At 38.0% G+C, this 16501-nt stretch overlaps 1 protein-coding gene across 2 annotated transcripts in view; it reads left to right on the plus strand.

Annotated features, from left to right (window-relative positions):
• The window catches only part of LOC134731437 (uncharacterized), a 134174-nt gene that overhangs the window by 2155 nt on the left and 115518 nt on the right, over positions 1-16501 (plus strand). The gene's annotated exons all lie outside the window — the stretch shown is intronic.

Below are 16501 nucleotides of genomic sequence, written 5' to 3' on the forward strand. Positions count from 1 at the left end.
CAGATTCTCTACAATGCTGATTTATTCCTTCCCATTATTTTGCCCGGCATCCTCTACATGAGCTTTTTTTCACTTTCTGAGAAGTTATCTTCTTTCCCAGACCCCAAACTCTGCCTCCTCTAGAGTAAACAAAGGCTTCACCCTGACTTCAAAACTCCTTATTGAAGACCTGAGTACAGACTTCTCAAAACCAAATCTCCTTCCCCTTCCACCCACAGTGGCTAGTTTCTCAGTGGCCCTCATTCCACTGACCTGCCTCTTGGCATTGATTTCACTCTTACAACTGGAACTTTCCAGAACTGGAAACTTTGGACGATGTGAAGGCAGCTTCACCAGCTGTGCTCTTTTCTGCAAGGAGGCACAGCCCTTCTCTTTCCGTATTCCACTTGGGGTGCCCAGTCCTTTCCTGACAGACCCTTTTCTTTCCCTGACAGCAGTCAGATTTCTGGTCAGATGAGCTCAAAGCAGACCACTTTTCAAACCTCAGCTAAGAATCCACACAGAAAGCTGTGCACACATTTCTCCGGATTTTACACTTGGATTAGTACCAACTCCTATATGAAGAAAACTCTCCGAGAATAGACTTGAACAGGCTGTGGCAGTAAACAGCAACAGCAACCAACCATGTGATGTTTCCAACCAGAGACTTGAAAGAAAACAAAAACTCTCACATAAACCAGCATCCATGGTTTCTAAATTAGCACAATGTCACCAAACCACAATAAAGGATAATTTTTTTACCTCAACTAATTGCCAGGATGTTCACCTCATTATTTTCAGTGAATCAGCATCAACTTGGCTCAGCGATGTTTGCTCTCTGTTCTATCCATCATGGAGATGACTTGACAAGTCCTCATCTCTCATAGAGGTTATTGATGTAGTGATCCTTGTGGTGTGCTTTATCCTCCCCTGAGGAGTTGCTTTTTTTATACTGAAGACAAAAGATATTAAAGTAGCGGTACACAAAGTTTCACATCCTGAGTAGATAAAGAAGCCTTGTAGAGCAGCTTCTACACGCCAGGTGCAATGGCAACATATACAGACTCCTGTGTATTGTCCTTTTTTATTTTTATTATTTTTATTTTTTGTAAGGGGTCTCACTCCAATGCCCAGGGTGGAGTATAGTGGTGCAATCTCCATTCACTGCAACCTCCGCCTCCCAGGCTCAAGCAACTCTCCCCGTCAGTCTCCCGAGTACCTGGGAGTACAGGCGAGTGCCACCATGCCTGGCTAATTTGTTTTTTGTATTTTTAGTAGAGATGGGGTTTTGCCAAGTTGCCCAGGCTGGTCTTGAACTCCTGAGCTCAAGCAATCCTTCTGCCTCAGCCTCCCAAAGTGCTAGGATTACAGACATGAACCACCATGCCTGGCCTGTTTTGTTTGTTATTCCTAACAGTCCCCCTGTAGTCTGAGTGGCATGATCCTATTTTACAGAAGAAAGCAAAAAGGCTATGTTAGTTCTGTAATTTCCTTAAGGTCTTGTTTCAAGCAGAAGACCTTGAATCTAGAGTTTACAGATGTCAGCTGCCCTAACCTTAAAGAGAAGAGTATTTGGTGGAGAAAGGAAAAGACATGGCATGAATCTTAAAGCCATCCTAGTAGTCATATTTATTAAGTTTCTAATGTACTCAAAATACTGTTATAAATAATAATAAGTCACAGTCCCAGTGTGTCCCTCCTAGTACTAACCTTATATAATGGCATAAAGTGATGTTGAAGGTTTTGAGATGCATATACAAACACCTGTATTATCATAATGCCCATGCAACCGAGTCTTCCACCTTTTGTAACTCGAGGCCCAGGAGGACCCAGGGAGGGGCTGACATGCCTGGTCACCTGCTCATCTCAGGCCACATGCAGACAAAGATTAGCAAACACAGCACCATTCACAAATGGTCCCTACAATGCTGAGAAAATGATAACTTGAACCAACCTGGGGCTTTATCTTTGGGGATAGGCCTTCAACATAACGTCGGAAGTGAATGCACTATAACTAGGGGAGGAAAAAGACCAAGCTGTTGAAGCTGTCTCACACAGTCTCTGCACAGGAACAAATTGTAGCCAATAATACAAGATTGTCATTTGGACTTTCCTAATGACTAATGATGGTGAGCATCTACTTTTGTGCTTCTGTTCCATCCGTCTATCATTTGTAGTAAAGTGCTCAAAATTTTTGCTCATTTTTAAATGGGTTGTTTGCTTTTATATTGTTCATTTTTGAGAGTTCTTTCTGTATTCTAGATACAATGTCTTTGTCAGATAAGTTTTCTGAATATTTCCTCCCCATGTGTGGCTTGTCTTTTCATTCTCTTAGTAGTTTCTGTCACAGAGTAAACGTCTTTAAAGTTGATGGAGTTCAATGTATCAACTTTTTCTTTTAGAGATCATGCTTTTGGTATATCTAAGAACTCTTTTGACTAACCAAGGTTACAAAGAGTTGTGTTTTGCTTATAAGTTTTAAGGTTTTACATTTTACACTTAAGTATTTGGTTCATTTTGAATTCTTATTTTTTTTAGGTGTGAGCTATGGATGGTGACTTTTTTATTTGTTGGCTTATTTGTTTTTGCACATTGGATGTCCAATTCTTCTAGCATCATTTATTGAAAAGACGATCCTTTCTTGATGGAATCGCTTTTGCAACTTTTCAATAATCACTTGGTTAGATTTGTAGGAGTCTCCTTGTATATTCTCTGTTTTGTGCCTCTGATCTGTCTTTCTATTGTTTTACAAATACTACACTATTTTGTAGACGTATACTGCCTTAAAATCAGGTAGTGTGAACCCTCCAATTCTGTCCTTTTTAAACATTATTTTGGCTATTTTCATTTCTTTGCCTTTCTATATTAATTTAGAAATGTTTGTCAATATCTACAAAAAAATTCCTACTAGGATTTTGATTGCAATTGTGTTAAATTTACAGATGAATATCAGAAGAATTGACATTTTAACAATCTTCCAATTTCTGAATACCTTTCAACCCACAAACTTAGCATTTCTCTGCATTTATTTAGGTTTCCTTTGATTTATTTCATCAGTAGTTGAAGTTTTCAGCATGCAAATTCTACACAGATGCTAAGAGTTTCCACGTAGATTCTAAGAGTTTCATTTTTTTGGTACTACTGTGAAAGGTATTGATTTTAATTTTGAATTTCACTTTGTATTAAAGTGTACCTGGGATTTGTTTTAATTAAGTATGCACATACAGACATGGAAATGCTTCTCACGAAGGGAGAAGTTTATACTCACAGACCCCTAGAAACAGGAGGCATGGCATACCGCGTAGGGCCACAGGGGGAGCTCCTGGGTCAGTCAGGAGGCAGAAGCCACCCGGGAGAGCATGGCTCAGAGCCTCTATTTTGTATGCTGTGGTAAGGAATGGCCAGGCAGGGCAGGCCAGTTTGAGCAAGTCTAGGATTTGATAGTTCCAATAATTTCAGTGGCTGTGGGCTATAGAGGTAGTCTCTAGTTGTCCTGTACTTGTCCCTGGGGAGACTTAGGGCAAGGGAAATTGGCTTGCTATGTGAGTTGGACAAAGGAGGTGGTTGTGGGCATGGACTCTGGATTGGTTGGTTTACATATGAATGGTGGGCTCTCAGGCAAGTTGTTTGCCATCTCTAGGAATTAGCTAGCCCTGGGAGGGGCAGTTTCTTCCAAGCCTGCAAAGCCCCTAAGATGTCAAGGCACCATAAAATATGGAAAATAAAAAACATAACTAAAACTCATTCACCGGTAGAATAGAAAAAAAATAATAATTAGTGCGTGTGTGTGTATTTGTTATGTATCCTGGGACCTTGCTAAACTCATTTATTCGTTCTAGTAGCTTTTGTATAGATTTCTTGGAATTTTCAATGTAGATAATTATGTTGTCTGTGAATAGAGGATGTTTTATTCTTGCTTTCCAATCTGTATGCCTGTTGTTTCTTTTTTCCACCTTCTTTCACCAGCTATCCTTTCTATTTATTGCATATATTTTTATTTTATTAATTAAAAAATTCATTACTGAGCTTTTACTTTATGATAGGCAGTGTAAATATCAATCACACTAAACCTGTGGTCAAGTTAAACATGTAAGTACAATATGATGTAGGTGCTGAGAGAGGGACGTGTTGTCAGTGTGAGAGGAGCAACCATGCTAATATGGCTAGGGAGGCTAGAAACGCCTCTATTAATAGAGCTTTGAATGAAGAGCAGAAGTTTGTTGGGTGACCAAAAGACATCTGAAGAAAGAAAAGCATACATGAAAAAGCAGAAGACAGAAGGAACAGAATGTACTTGGGAATGTACTTGGTGAAGAGTTCAATTTGACTGGAGCAAAGAGAGTGGTGTCAGAGAGAAGACTGGAAGCAAAGGTTTGAGACATATGTGATAGGCCAAACATACCCTGCTCCAGCTGTTAGAATTCATTTGGCAAGTAATGGAGAACCCTAAAGATTTTTAAAGCCAGGAACGGAAACAACGAGATTTGTCATTTAAATATATAGCAAAAGCCATGTGCGGTGGCATGTACCTATAGTTCTAGCTACTTGAGAGGCTGAGGCAGAAGGATCACTTGAGTCCAGGAGTTCAAGTCCAGCCTGGGCAACATCATGAGACCTTGTCTCTTTTTTTAATTAAACATAAATAAATGAAAAACATATTGTGAAGCAAAATATACAGTGTATAAATTTTACAAATTATTATTTGTAATACTTTTAGATTATTAATATATGTTGATCAAAAATTAAAATTAAAAATTCAAAAAAGAGAGAGATGTTGATAACAAGTGTCAGATGAGGATGGCAGCTGGCTAATTTGCCCTCACCCACCTTTCCATCAAAATACTTATTAAAAAGCACGAGACAAAGAAAAGTGACACACAAGTATGAACTATGAATGCTTATCAACAATTTATCATATGCCAGAAAGATTCTCACTAACCTAATCAAAGTGTGTTTAGGCATTAAAACACAGCCAGACCAAAAAAAAAGAAAGAGATTAGAAACAAATGCCTTTAGAAAGGTGAAGCCTTCATTTAGGAACAGCAATAGAGGATGATAATAAGAGTATAGACACAAGGCAAATCACCTGGGTTTGAAACTTGGATCAATTATTTACTTGTTTGTACTCTTCTGCAATTTATTTAAATTCAATTTCCTCATCTATAAAACCAGTTATGAATATTTTTACCTTAAAAATTGTTGGCTGGGCACGGTGGCTCACACCTGTAATCCCAGCACTTTGGGAGGCCGAGGCGGGCAGATCACGAGGTCAGGAGCTCGAGACCATCCTGGCTAACATGGTGAAACCCCGTCTCTACTAAAAAATACAAAAAATTAGCTGGGCATGGTGGCAGGCGCCTGTAGTCCCAGCTACTGGGGAGGCTGAGGCAGGAGAATGGCATGAACCCGGGAGGCGGAGCTTGCAGTGAGCTGAGATCATGCCACTGCACTCCAGCCTGGGCAACAGAGCAAGACTCCATCTCAAAAAAAAAAAAAATTGTTGAGAATCAAGTGAGATAACAAATGTAAAGTTTATAACATTGTGATTAATACATGGTAGCCTTCAGTATTCCTTAGCTCATTCCATCAGTAATGTTCTTTTCAAGTCCATTTGGAGATTTCAACAGGCTGTAATGTATATGACTAATTTTAAAAGTATTTGGAGGAAAGTGAGATATTGCAAATTTTTTAAGTTTTACCCAAAAAAATTTTAAACCAAATTACACAAAAGTAAAGTGGGCAAAAGTTACTAAAAAACTTTGATGGATGATTTAAAATTTGCAATGAATGCATGAAAAATTCTTAAATAGCCCTATGACCCAATGAAGTGCAAATTAAATTGAGATACCTTTTTCCTCATTTTAAGACTTGTATTTCTCCTGGTAGGAAAGTAAATCATTCCAACATATCTGAAGTGTAATTTGCATTTATGTCAAGGATCTTTACACAGCTCCTGTGATTAAATGTAATGCATCAGCTAGTTATTGCTGCCTAACAAACCATCCCAAAACTTAGTTAACAACCATGTACTATTTCTCCTGAGTCTATAAATCCACTATAAATTGCTGATCTAGTCCAGACTAAGCTGATCTCAGCGGGGCTCCTTTGTGTGGGCGGTTGGCAGGTTTCCTGGGAGCTGACTGATCTAGGACAACTTCATCTGGGACAACTTGGCTCTGTTCCATGTGGTCACTCATCCTGTAATAGGCTATTCCAGTCTTGTTTTCATAGCAGTAGCTGGAGCAAGCGAGAGAGAGAAAGAAATATGCAAGGCTTCTGAGGTCTGGTCTCAGAACTGGCACACTGTCACTTCTACCATATTCTGCTGGCCAAAGCCTATCATGAGGCCAGGCCAGATTCAAGTGATAGGGAAAGAGACTCCACTCATTGATGGAAGGAACTGCAAGGCCACAGAGTAAAGAGTATGAATACAGAGAGGATGGAGAATAGAAGCCAAAAACAACAGTAATGTCAGAAATAAAAGAGACAAGAAAACCACACTGGCCAAAATCTGAGCAGGATTCTAACAATTGCACCCTTAAAATGAAAGACTGAGATTATTCTTGGACTGTATATCACATGATCTGACCTCTGGAATCTAGCATGGATCATACAACATCAGATGAGGTAGGATAAAACTTTGAGCCCTCCTCCCACCACATTTTCTTTGACCAACTTTGAGGCATTCACCTAAACACACCAGGGGTCATCCTTCCACTGTTTGACATTTATGTTCTGAGCTGGCTAAAAATGGTCTTGCAATTGTCCCTCTATTTTTTTTTTCTATTCATCCGTTTAGATCTATACCTCACAGAATAGACATGACAGAGAACATAAGGGCCAGGAAGAGCTGCACTGCTCTCTGGAATGCTTAGTCACCCATGATGAAAGCTTTATGAGCTAAAGTGGATCCAGGATGAGCTATGGAAGGAGTGAACACTGGAGCAGGAGTATAGACTTAAATGAAGTATGCTCTTCAAAAACATTGCAAACTGGGTTTCCAGTTTAAATAACCTAGCCTACCAAAGGATGTATACACCCAACCACAATCCTGTAGACCTCTGTTTCCTGCAAGGCACTGAAAGTTAAAGGAAACCACTGAAGTCAGCAGTGAGGAGGCTAAGAATGTTCCTCTCACTGCACACTCCAAGAACCTGGAGAACTCTCTGGCCATTTGAGGAATCATAAAATAAATAATTCAAAAACAAAAATGGGAGCACTAGAAGTATACCTTATTAAAGAGATAATATTGTTCTGAGAAATTAAAAAAAGATCATATAGATGAAATAACTTTCTGCCAATTTTTTTAATTTAGAAGGTATTTCCTAGATAACTTTATAAAGTCGACAAAGAAAATATAAAAATAAAAAAAACTGATGGAGGTAGAGATACAAAAAGGAGAGGAACAACAAAAATGTAAGAAAATTCTAAATGCAAATACAAACTAAAAATCAATAGGAGACTGACAGGGAAGAAAAGGCACTATAGAAAATACAGGATTGATATAAAAGATAACCCTGAGGAAACTACCAAATTCCAGAGGAAAATGACAATGAGATGGATAAGAGAATAAATGCAAGCTATATAGTGCAGATAAAGGAGCCCCAACCTTGAAATTCTGTTTTTCTCAGGGGAAAGAGGGAAAACTTGAACCAAAAGTAAAATAAAACAACCAAAAATTTTACAGAAGCAAAGTTTCCTGAGTTGATGTAATCCTTGGGTCTACAAGTCTAAAGAATTCTTGATATTCCAAAAAAAATATAAATAAATAAAAATCTTACACCTAAATATATACTAAATTTTAGATTATTATCAATACTGAAAAAATTATAAAAGTGACATTAAACATATAGAAAAAAACAAAAGAACAAAAGACTGGCTGAACTGATTTCTATTCTCCATCATCAAATGCTAACATACACTAAAACAACATTTGAGAGTGCAAAATATTTTGTCAATAAAAATTCTATACCTTCCTAAGTTATTCAGATGTAAAAGCAATGGAAAGATTGCTCAAGATATCAAATTCAGAAACATAATACTCTTGTACCTTCCTAAAAAAAACTCCTCTAAGGAGTGTTTTACATCAAGACAGCAAGATAGAAATAAAAATGCAGAAATATAGAACTACAACTTACATGTTTTGACTCTGTGTCCCCACCCAAATCTCATGTTGAATTGTAATCCCCATGTGTCATGGGAGGGACCTGGTGGGAGGGGATTGGATCCTGGGGACAGATCTCCCCCATGCTATTCTCCTGATAGTGAGTTCTCAAGTGTGTCACTTTCCGCCTTGCTCTCTCTCTGCTGTCACCATGTAAGGTATGCCTTGCTTCTCCTTTGCCTTCCTCCATGATTGTAAGTTTCCTGAGGCCTCCCCAGCCACGCAGAACTGTGAGTCAATTAAACCTCTTTTCTTGGCCAGGTGTGGTGGCTCATGCCCATAATCCCAGTACTTTGGGAGGCCATGGCAGGAGGATCACTTGAGATCAGGAGTTCGAGACCAGCCTGGTGAAACCCTGTCTCTACTAAAGTACAAAAATTAGCCAGTCATGGTAGCTGGCGCCTGTAATCCCAGTACTCAGGAGGCTGAGGCAGGAGAATCGCTTGAACCCAGGATACAGAGGCTGCAGGGAGCAGAGATCACACCACTGCACTCCAGCCTGGGCAACAGAGTGAGACTCCTTCTCAAAAAAAAAAAATAATAAAAATAAAAAATAAACCTCTTTTCTTTATAAATTATCCAGTCTTAGGTAGTTATTTATAGCAGTGGGAAAATGGACTAATATAACAACTGAACATTGAAATCAATTAAATATACATTTCATTAGAACTTTGGTAATAGAGTAACAAAATCAATGAAAAAAATGTTCTTATTGAAATAGAAGTTATATATGGAAAAATCATGATAAAGTACAACTGTAATTGTGTGTTGATAAATTGTGTGGATAAAGACAGGAAAATTGATGGTTGGGTGGGAGGTAAGGAATACACAATAGTCCTTGTTCTGATTTTGATAATTTAAAAAATATAAGTACTTAGTTGATTAAGAAAACTTTTTTGGAAAGCAGTTGTGGAGTATTTATTAAAATATGAAATATACAAATATCCAGCAGTTTTACTTATGAGTCTATTCTTAGACAAAGCAATAGTTAAACAGATAAGTAAAAATATTTATGTACAAGGATAGCTATTGGAGTATTATTTGTAATACAAAACCAAGCAAAAAACTGGGAAGGACTTAAATGTCCATTAATAAGGAAATGATACATATAATCAAAGGAATTCTATATAGCCATTATAGAAGAATGGAGGAGAGCTATATGTGCTGGTCTGGACAGTTGTCCATGTTTTATTGGTAAGTGAGAATGAAAAATTATAATATGATCCCATTTTTGTAAATAAAACATATGTTATTGCATATTAATAGCTAAACATCTCTATATTGATTCATGCCAATGTAAATATATTTTGTTTATAAAATCATAGGGAAAATATAGGAAGGACAAAAGCCAAACTGTTAACAGTGCTTTCCTCTGAGGATTAGGCATGGGAGAGCTTGAGCTCTTTTAAACCATTTAAATACTAGAATATAAAACAAGATTTCAACATCTTTTCAATCCACAAAGAAGCAAACGAATCATAAACCATATTCATAGAGACAGAGAAAGATAAAGCACTAATAGAATTAAGGTCAAACATACCATTTGAGTCTGATAATTGTTGCCCTATTTAAAATAAATGACTTAAATTCCTCTTCTAAAACTCCTGAAGTTAACCAAGCATGGTGGCGCCCACTTGTGGGTCCCAGCTACTCAGGAGGCTGAGGTGGGAGGATCGCTTGAACCTTAGAGGTCAAGGCTGCAGTGAGCCATGATTGCACCACTGTACTCCAGCCTGTGTGACAGAGCAAGACGCTGTCTCAAAACACACACACACACACACACACATACACACACACACACACACAAAACCCTGAATAAGGTTTTAAAACAAATATAACAAGTTAATTCACACATATACATCATATATACATATATTAAAAGTGTAGAATAGAGATTTAAAAGGAAAAGTAGGCAGAATAGGCAAAATAATACATTAAAATAGCACTTGCAACTCTGTTGACAAATTTAAGCCTTAAACATACCAAGAAATTGCATAATGAATAATTTTGTACTGATATTATTTATAAAAAAAAGTTCTTAAGATTGGGTAAAGTGGCTCACATCTGTAATCTCAGGACTTTGGGGAGGCTGAGGTGGGAGGATCACTTGAGCCCAGGAGTTCAAGACCAGCCTGGATAACACAGCGAGACCCTGTCTTTACAAAAAATAAAAATAAAAAATTAGCCAGGGATTATGGTACAGGCCTGTAGTCCCAGCTACTAAGGAAGCTGAGGTGGGAGAATCACTTGATCCTAGGAGGTTGAGGCTGCTGTGAGCTATGTTCACACCACTGCACTCCAGCCTGGGTGACAGAGTGAGACCCTGTCTCAAAAAAAAAAAAAAAAAAAAAAAAAGAGAAAAGAAAAGAAAAAAAAGTTTGTAAAGCCAGAATGTGTAGAATAACCTTGTATCAAGATGTGAACAAGTGTTAAGCACAGAGAAACTGTTTACAAAATCTTTTTTGGGGAGACTTCGGTAAATCTGAACTAATTAACACCATATTGCACAGAGAAATTTAAATTGCATACTTAGAATAACATTATTGAAAAAAATAGTAGACACATATCACATGTTTTAAAAATCAAACAGATATGTTTGATTTAATTAGCCAAGAAACATTTATAAAAATGGACTATCTACAAGGCTACAAAGTAAACCTCCTGAATATCTAAAATAAAATATTTAATACTTCATATATTATAATATATTAATAGGTTAAAACATCTTTGTCTTCTCTCATATTTTCCTCCATAGGATAAATATTCTTTGACTCTTTCTTTCTAGTTCTTAACTGCAAAATCCTGGAACTCACTGGTACACATTAACCAGGTTCTGCAAACCCTGCAGTGTGAAACCTATTTTCTCTATCTTGGAAAACAGACAGTAATCACCAGTTGTTATGCTGAGACCTGACCCTAATTTAACAGGATAGAGATAATGACAGCAGATGAGGGCAAATTCGACAGAGGACAAGATTCGTCTTGTAAGATTCCTGCCTCACATGTGCCTCTACAAGGCCTCCAAGCAAGGAAAACTTTTCTAGCAAAGGAGAGAGAGAGCTGCTTCTGCTGGACTATGGTTTTCAGGAAAATCAACCAAATGTCCCACTCTCAGGTCTTAGGTCCCATTCTTTTCCTACCAGGGACCTAACTTTGACATAGGCAACCTATCAAGGCTGTGCTGTGCATTCAGTCTCTTTTGCAGCTTTACCACTCTCTGACAATAAGATCGTTGGCCTGATTTTCAGCAGTCTGCCCTGTCACTTAAAGATGTAAGGATTTCCCACAGTCCTGTCACAGAGACCTTCTGGCTTTTATAACATGCTGGAAGTGCATAGTTAGCTGATCTAAGCCTGTCATTTTCTCTGCTAAAGGATTCCAAAGCAATTAAGAAAACCCACTCAGGATGTTACTCCCCGTGCATCTACAAAGATAGGGTTATAAATTATTTTGTTCTATTGCCAACAACACACATCCAAAAAGCCATCCTTTTTCAGTGACTGGATGTTTACTCAAATAATGGTAGGTATTGAATATTTGAATAAACATCCAGTCACTGAAAAAAGATGCCTTTTTGGATGTGCGTTATTAGCAATAAAAGGTCATCAGGGACCTTTCTATACAGTGGTTCTTGATATCTTTATGATCAGCTCAAACGTTCTATTTCCACGCTCTGGGGGAAGTCCTAAACCTGCTAGAGAGTTATGCGAATTCCTGGTGTGCTGATAACCTCACAGTCATCTCTGACCCTGGACAACTTCTGCTTGCTATTGCAGTGGACTTTGTTGACACAGATGTGATGCTGTAGGATGCCCCAGTTACCGCTGTTTTCTTTCTTTGTCCTGACCAAAAATGACAGAGTACTTCGACTGTTCTGTGACCCAGCCAGCTGCATGATTTCCCCTGCAGGCTTGAACCAAAGTGGGGGTGTGGACTATTCCAAGGCACTGATAAAAGTTGTCTAGGTTTTTGCTCAAAACACTGAAAGACCAACCATGTTGCTACACCTGCAGAAACTAGCTCCAGCCTTGAGCCAAATTCCTTAAACCCTCAAATAAACTCCATAACCTGACCCCTACCCCAGCCCATTACTGACACACCTGGGTAGGACATCTTTTGTCTCACTGTCCATAGGAGAATGCTGCAGCCCTTTTGATGTAAGTTATCCTAATACATTCTTTGGACTGAGCACCCTGGCATTTAGTGCTTTTTTCTTTGGAATCTCAAAGGTCCCCATCTTGGGATGGTTTGGGGTGGTTTCTTGAGGGAAAACTTCATTGTCACTGCTTTTGAGATGAATCCGGCTGCAGGTTCAGCCAGACAGAACAGAGGCTGTTCTTCACCTACCCAAAAAGAAGAAAAAAAAAGGACAAAAACTACACATGGAGGTATTTCTGGATGTTTGGGAGTAGGTTGTGGGGTAGGGAGGTGGCATAGCAAATGTTTACTGACTCAAAATCTTACAATCTGTTGTTCAAATTCTCTCCATCATCTTGCAAACTTTGCCCCACCTCACGAGTTCTTCCGTTTCCTCTGGTCCTAACTTCCTCCCACCAAGATTGCCTTGGAAACCAAAATAGTTTTTCCTCCTTACCTTTATGAAGAGATAAGCTTCCCTCTAACTCCTCTCCCAAACTTCCCCACACAAACCCTTCAGCCCAGCAGAAAGGTGCTGCTGTTCATCTCATGTCACTTTTGTTATCAGACATACAGATCATAAATAATAAAATTATTCTCTTATACTTTCCTAATTTTAACTCATTATTATCCCCTCACAGTCTCAGAGTGCATAATGCTAATGCTTTTACAAAGATACAAGAATACTCCCCTACCATCAAGATCTGTTTATCCCAAGGTAAAAATTTCTACTCACATTCTGCCATGCTTTATTGCCTTATGTAGTGCTAAAGTCCAGTTCCTTCTTTTTCTAATTATTCTCAGTAGGAGTGGCTCATATATGTACAGGTGTGTTTTTCACCTTCTTTTTCTCAGTTTCCCTCATTTGAAAATGGGTGCAATAATGTCTTCATAAGTTTATTATGAGGATTAAACAAATAAATACATGTAGGCACTTAGTGTCTGCTTACCACAAATAAGTTTCTGATTTATGTTAATTATTCTATTTTCATTATAATTAGCACATGCTGAACCCAAGAGTCCTCTAGTTGCCAAAAAAGTACAACATAATGCAGCAGAATGTCACTGATGTCAACAAGGGGCAGAACAGGAGCTGATTGGGAAACTCCACTGCCAGTTTAAAATAGCACTTATTACAAAGTACTCCCCCACCCTCCAATCCCATGTTTTTTCTTTTTTGTTTTTTCTTTTTTTTTTTTTTTTGAGGCAAAGTCTCGCTCTGTCACCCAGGCGGGAGTGCAGTGGCACTATCTTGGCTCACTGCAACTTCTGCCTCCTGGGTTGAAGTGATTCTCCTGCCTCAGCCTCCCAAGTAGCTGGGATTATAGGTATGGACCACCATGCTAAGCTAATTTTTGTATTTTTAGTAGAGACAGAGTTTCACCATATTGGCCAGGCTGGTCTCAAACTCCTGACCTCAGGTGATTCACCTGCCTTGGCCTCCCAAAGTGCTGGGCTGTGTTTTTTCATATAAGACTCTACCCCATTCTTAATGTATTACTTCTCCAGCTAAAGACTAGCAAAATAGATGGAATTTCATGTTTTTCTACACACACACACACACACACACACACACACACACACACACACACACACACGAGATCCATGTGACATATTTTCCAGCCATGCCTGCACACCATCCAGATTTCAGAGCTTCCTGTTGGACATAAAGCTCATTTGTGAAACCCCATTTTTGTACATGTTGAAGAGTGCGTTCTCTCTCCCAGGAATATTGGGAGCGTGTGGCTGCCAACATCCTGGTAGAGTTGTACTGGGGAGCCATTCTCCTCTTTTTCTTTTGCTCCAAGAGGAGACTTAAACTCAACATTTGCCTTATGCAAATGGGTAAGACAAGCAATGTGTCTTAAATAGCATTCTTATAATTAGAAATAAGCATACAAAGATGAATTTTGGAATTTATGCCTTTTTTTCCCTGAAGAGCATAATTTTCTAAAATCTGGGGGAAAATAGTTTATGTTCACACCAAGTTTTTGAAAAAGACAAAAGAAGTCTCAACAAGCCTTCTTGTTTTCTTAATTTTCACTTTGCAACCTGACTTTTATAAGTTAAGTACAAAATGTAAATGGTAAAAAAAACTAGGCAAATTTTTTGTCACCCGTATAATGGAGAAATTAATAATGTTTAAAGAACAATGACAAAGCAAAAAGTAAAAGGAATAATCCATTAGAGAAAGAAATAAAAAGGACAAACTAGTTATGAAAGAATTACAAGTGACCAAGAAACATTAAAAAAAAGTTATACTAGTGACCTAAGGTAAGCAAATTTAAGATAATGATGGGTCTTAACGTTTTAAGACTAGTGTATTAGTGTATTCTCACATTGCTATAAAGAACTACTTGAGACTGGGTAATTTATAAAGAAAAGAGGTTTAATTGACTCACAGTTCCACAGGCTGTACAGGAAGCATGGCTGGGGAGACCTCAGGAAACCTACAATCATGGCCGAAGAGGGAGGGGAAGGAGGCACGTTCTACATGGCTGGAGCAGGAGGAAGTGAGAGCCAAGTGGGAGGTGCTATACACTTTTAAACAACCAGATCTCATGAGAACTGTATCATGAGACAGCCCTAGGAGGATGGTGCTAAACTATTAGAAACCACCCCCATGATCCAATGACCTCCCACCAGACCCCATCACCAACACTGCGAATTACAGTTCATTGAGGTATTATATAAGGTTTTCTTTATTTTTTTGCTAATTTGGTAGTTTATTTTTGAATGTTAAAATCAGCCTTACTTTCTAAGAATAAATCAAAAGGTTAGTATTATTTCTTTTTACATATTACTAGTATGTAGTAAGATTTTATTTTTTTTTATCAGATTGCAGTATCAAAGTTTAGCTGGCTTTACAATATGAATCGGGCAATGTTCTCTTTGTTGATAATATTTTCGTTCTGTCATTTTAATATTTGTGAGATGTCCCTTTGTTCATTCCTTATATGAATGATGTATGTTTTCTTCCTCTCTGGTTCTTGATCAGCTTGCCAGAAGTTTATCAATTTCAGTAGTATTTTCAAGGAACCAACTTTTGGCATTGATAATCCTTCACATTTTTCTACATGATAATGATGATGATGTCATACTTTTTACACTTACCTATTTTATTTCATTTTTTCTGCTTATGGGTTTAATTTGCTGTTCTTTTACTAATTTTTAGATAGATGCTTAGATTATTGTTTTTCAGTCTTTCTTCTTTTCTAATATATGCACTTAATGCTATAAATTTCATGCAAGTATAGCTGTAGTTGCATTTGACAAATTTACCATGTTACCATTTCATATGTTGGCCTAGATGGAGAAATCCTTTTTTGTGCTACATTGTAATTGCTATATTCTGTGTGCACTTGACTCTGTTTCTGAACTTTCTTTTCTATTATTTTTCTGTTTATTCTGGTCATATTCCCACCTTGTTTTACTCTTCCTGGCTTTATAAGATGATGTGATAGCCTACAGAACAAGCCCTCTTCATTGTGTAAGATTCTCTTGGCTCTTATTGGGCACTCATGCACAGTTATGAACTTGAAAATAGTTTTGTCAGGTTCTCTAAAAATATCTCATTCCACTCATGTTCTCACTGGAATTTAAAATATAGATTAGTTTAGAAAGAAGTGGCATATTTATGATATTAAATTTTACATCCATGGATATGTATTGTTATTTATTCAATAATTCCTCAATAAATATCAACCATTATTTACATTGTTTCTCAATTTTACATTTATATATTACAGGTTTGTAGATTTTAATACAGATCTTATATATATATATATTTCCCAACAACAGTAATTGTAGGAATTATCTTCTAGGAAATATTTCTGGGTATTATTTTTCCATTCTAGCACAAACTGGTCACTGCTGATGTGTAGAAAAATTCATTGACTTGGCCGGGCGCAGTGGCTCACACCTGTGAGCACTTTGGGAGGCCGAGGTGGGCAGATCACTTGAGGTCAGGAGTATGAGACCAGCCTGGCCAACATGGTGAAACCCTGTCTCTACTAAAAATACAAAAATTAGCTGAGCATGGTGGCAGGCACCTGTAGTCCCAGCTACCTGGGAGGCTGAGGCAGGAGAATCATTTGAACCTGGGAGGCGGAGGTTGCAGTGAGCCGAGATCACACCATTGCACTCCAGCCTGGGGTACAAGAGTGAGATTTCTTTCAAAAAAAGAAAGAAAAAGAAAAATTAGTTGACTTGTTACTATTT

Source organism: Symphalangus syndactylus, chromosome 9 (assembly GCF_028878055.3).
Source record: "Symphalangus syndactylus isolate Jambi chromosome 9, NHGRI_mSymSyn1-v2.1_pri, whole genome shotgun sequence".
Lineage (NCBI taxonomy): Eukaryota > Metazoa > Chordata > Mammalia > Primates > Hylobatidae > Symphalangus > Symphalangus syndactylus.